The following is a 4655-nucleotide window of genomic DNA, read 5'->3' on the forward strand; positions in this document are numbered from 1 at the left end:
AAATGTTTCCATAACTGCTCCTGATTCTATAATGTTTAGTCCTTGCATACCAAAATATTTGTAGGAAGTCAAAAGAGCATAAGAAAATTAGTGCACTGTGGGAGACAGCTCTCTGCTGCTCATGTCCCTGGCCCTCTGCTTTCTCACTGTCCTCACCTGGTTGCATGAGAAAGGAAGCAAACTCTCTCATGTCTCATAAGAGCACAGTTTTTTAAGACCTAAATTTGAAGTATAACACCAGCACTAATCCTATGATGAGGGCTCCACCTTCACAACATAATTACCTCCCGAAGGGGCCATCTCCAAATATCATCACAATTGTATTTGGTATTAGGATTCCAATAGATTAATTTTGGGGAGACATAAATGTGTGGTCTAAAACACTGGGTAAAAGGGTATTCACATTTTACATTTTGATAGTTACTGCAAAATTACCTTCTTAACGTATTAGGTTGATTTCTATATCCATCAACAATAGAATAAGGAATACATATCTACTTATATTTTATTTACCAATAAGTTATAGACTCAGTTTTCATTTCTTAGGGGAGTTACACTGACCACCTTTACCAAGTCTGATACTTCCCATTAGTTATGTCTTTGGAACACATCATTCTCGTCCTTCTCAGGATTAACATGGTTGCAATTACACATTCATATCTGAGACCATTTGATTATGTCTCCTCAGCTAGCTCCTAAGCTTCACAAACATGGAGGGATATGTTTCCTTGTTTGTTTTCCCTTCACTGTTGAATCCCCAAGACCTAATAGAGTACCTGGCACACAGTAGATATTCAACAAATATTTGCTTAATGACTTATTTTTTAGTGAATAAATATATTGCTAGTACCTTAGTTATTTCTAATGTTGCAGAGCTTCAACTTTAGTCATCAGTTTGGATGTTCTCTAATTTTTCTGTATTCTACTTTGGAATTTTTTTTCTAGGTTCATAATTTATTATAAGAATTGAGTATCGCATGATGAGTTGACATCAACGTCCCCAGGCATGGGAAATTAACAGATGAGGTACAGTTTGGAATTATTTTATGTTGCTTTCACAGCTAGAGATTTTTAAAACCTTAACTTGAAGTCTAACACCACTAAAGCAATGACTCCATATATGGCCAGCACACAATTCATTCTACCGTTGGGAGTATCCGTTGAGATATTGTTTTATATGAGTCAAATGGAGTTGGGCATCAGTTTCTGGACTTGCCATAATTTCAGTCTTACAAAAGGCACAAATTCTGCCTAGAATCTTTATATAATAAGACAGTCAAGTTGGTTGCTTCAAATCATTTTAGAAATTACATACAATATAAGATAAGCAAATAACAAGTCAATAAAATGTTAATGCATTTGGTGAACTCCAACATGCACAGAGTGGAGAGGGAGTTATCTGTCTTATTGTAGATACCATGCCATCAATGAAGTTTGATATTAATAACATTTTAGAAACTAGCTCCCTGATGATTTATATTGGACCTAGAGTTTAAAAAAAAAAAAATCTAAGGCTATTTTTTTTTACCCATTCTTTGATGCACATGGTTACACAGAGTTTCCTATTTATCACTATTAAATGTTGCCTTCCTAGATTCACCTTATAGATCTAATATGTCAAATATTTTTGGAGCCTGATGATGAATCCAAAATCTAAGTTCAGAGAGCCATGGTCTCCTGACAAGAAGCCCATTCTGCGTTAATTTTGGGGCTTTTCCTGTCAATATGAGCAGGAGATCTATATTAAGTCGTAGATATGGCCTGTGGTCACACAGCAGCCTAGCCATTTGTCCCCTCCAATCTTTCCTTAGGGAAAAAAGACTCTGCGGGACTGTCCCTCTTTGGGGTTGAGTTCATTTATCCTAAGTCTCTCTATTTGGTCCCTGTAAGCTGGGTCTGCAGTCAAAGACCAGTAATGATTCCTCATGGGAGGAACGACTTAAGCCAGACGGGACCCCATTGGGACCCCCATGCGTTAACATAATAAAAGTCAGGAGGTAGCCATACCCCTCCTCCTCACCATTATGGGAAGCTGCTAATGCATGCCCCAGTTGTTGTCCTGCACCCTGCTATGCAAAGGACTTCTTAGAGCCATAAGATATTGCTCTTCCTGCTTAGCTCATGGGATGGTTTTACCTTGTGAGACTTGCTCCCCCAGGGGGTTGAACACACCCACCTTAGTCGCCTGGGGACAATGAGCATCGGTTGCTTTGGGACAGATATCTGGGAATTGGAAGAATTTTTATGGAGTGTGAGAATTTCGTGGACCCTGCCTTTCATCTTGTGATGCTTATTGTAAGAAATCAATAAATACCCACGACGACCCGATTCGGGGCTCCAGTCCCTTGAGGCTGCGAGTCCCTCAGTCCTCTGTGATTTAACTGTATTTGAGTCTCTGTCTCTTTATGATAGTTTAACCCTCGCTGCCTCCCTTGCCTTCCCACGGTTTGTGCTGTACAGGTCGCAACAATGGCCATGTGTACAAATACGGCTATTGTACTATTTACGTATTTTTATCTATAACACTTATTGAGTAACACCCATCCATTGTGTAATATCCATCGTAACCAACCCCTTTTCATCTCCTCCCCTATTGATTGAGTAAAGAAAATGTGTCTTAATCATACTTGTATGCCTGGCAGTATTTATTTTGACAGTAACTTATACGTTGTTTACAAAAAAAAATATTCATTCAACCACTTAAAATCTATATCTTGAGTTTTTACTCTGACTTATAAACTATGCTACATGCTTGATATATAAATGTGAATAAGATGCAGAATTGGAGAGCAGAAATTCACAATTCTAGTGAATTCACATGAAGCATTATGAAACAATTCAAAAGTACACTTATAACAGCAAGCAAAGAATAAGTGTCAAATGTTAAACTGAGTTGAAATAATCCTGTCTGCCCACCTCCTTAATTATTTTTAGTCCTGAATTCCCAGAATTGCAAATGGTGGTATGAGGTCTAGAGGCAACCAATCAACCTCTTCCCCACCCTGTACCTGCCTTTCATAGATCTCTCCTCATCCAAAAAGGGCTTTCCGATGTATTACATTAATCATAATATATTAATTATATTATATTAATAATTAGTATTGGGGGAGACAATTGATGTCCTGCATAGCTTTCATTGTAATCTTATTTCACCTAAAATGAGGTCTCCTTTTCTAGACCTTGGAAATGTGTAGGACTTTCCAAAGTATCCACACTAAAGTTTTAATAAACTTTCCACCACCCCCTTTTTTATAGTACAATCTTACTGATTTTTCTAACTCAATTTTGTCACAAAGTACAATCAAATTATTGGAAAGAAATATATACTATGAGCCCTTCTTACCTAAGACTTTGAAAGAGGAAAAAAATACAGTATATTGATATAGTCATCAATATTTGCCACATGTTTATTACTGTGCCACATGTAACACAAAAATAAGAGTTCTTGCCCATGGAGAGTAATTAAAGTATAAAGGTATAAAGGTATCTATATATTTGTTTATATAACTAGCATTGGTTGAGAACCTACTATATATTAAGCATTAAGTCAATGCCAAAACTCTGAGTTTCAGAGAAACAATAATATATGGTCTTTGTCCTCAATGATCTCTGAGTTTCATGGAGGAAATAGATCCAGAAGTACAATTACAACATTATGTTTTACAGGCAGAGGCTGAAATATGCACAGGTTTTTATAAACAGAGAAAACGCACACAGCCTGTTTGCAGCACCAAGTAAATGTGGAGATCTCTAGTGTCAGGAAAGTCATCTCGAGGTGACCTTTGAACTGAGTTTCATAAACTGGAATCTTTAGTCCTGCTAATAGTTATTGAAAGGTCAGTCCACACAGAGGGGGCAATGTGACCAACTTCAAAGAAGGGGGAAAAGCCTCAATTCAGGGAGACCAGTTTAGGAAGGAATGGCAAGACTTCTAAGAAAGTAGATGTTACCTGAACTAGGACAAGAGAGAGAGGTATGAAAAGGAAAAAAGAGATTCAAAATGTTTCTAGGTGTTTTGGTTACGGATGAGAGTCACAGAACATGAAGTTGAAGGATAATTCCCACATTTCAGGTTGATTGACTGAGGGGGTGGTAATCCCCAAGCAGAACTTCCAATCCAGTATGGTAATCAGTTAGAATTTAGCAGATCGTATGGTAGTTATGTGGACTCCGAGGATGGTTAGTTATGTGGACTCTGAGAAGAAAGATTAATTTGATGTGAACTCTGAGAAGAAATTCTTCTGCTGAGCTGGACTTCCTGTGGTCAACCAAGGGCCCAAATTTTATAAATATAAAAGCCTAGTGGCTATTTGCTGACAGTGTCATCATGGACTCTGTATACTGGGAAGAACTTCAGACTGAACTGGTGACTTCCTGCACTATTACCCACTTGCTTCAGCCATGTGTATCAACCACTGCAGGGAAGCCCGAGTTTTGTTTTTGACCAGTGGAGTAAGAACTGATTCGTCCAATCATGACTGCATAATTTGGAAACCCCACTTACAGAAAACAGACCTAATTGGGAACCTGGGTGGGAACTTTCACTCTAAAAGTGGCCTCGCATTCTAACCGGTGTCAGGTGAGATTTTTTTCAGCCATAATTGAGTATAAAGTGGTTCTTTCTTAAAGAAGTTACAGTGCTAACTCCCCCCCAA

At 38.0% G+C, this 4655-nt stretch overlaps 1 pseudogene; it reads right to left on the reverse strand.

Moving 5' to 3' along the window:
* Positions 1 to 1044: 1044 nt before the first annotated feature.
* On the reverse strand, positions 1045 to 1219 carry LOC109447508 (ATP synthase F(0) complex subunit k, mitochondrial pseudogene; annotated as a pseudogene).
* Positions 1220 to 4655: the final 3436 nt, after the last annotated feature.

This window comes from Rhinolophus sinicus, chromosome 17 (assembly GCF_057876585.1).
Source record: "Rhinolophus sinicus isolate RSI-liver-muscle chromosome 17, RSI-T2T, whole genome shotgun sequence".
In the NCBI taxonomy this organism is placed as follows: domain Eukaryota; kingdom Metazoa; phylum Chordata; class Mammalia; order Chiroptera; family Rhinolophidae; genus Rhinolophus; species Rhinolophus sinicus.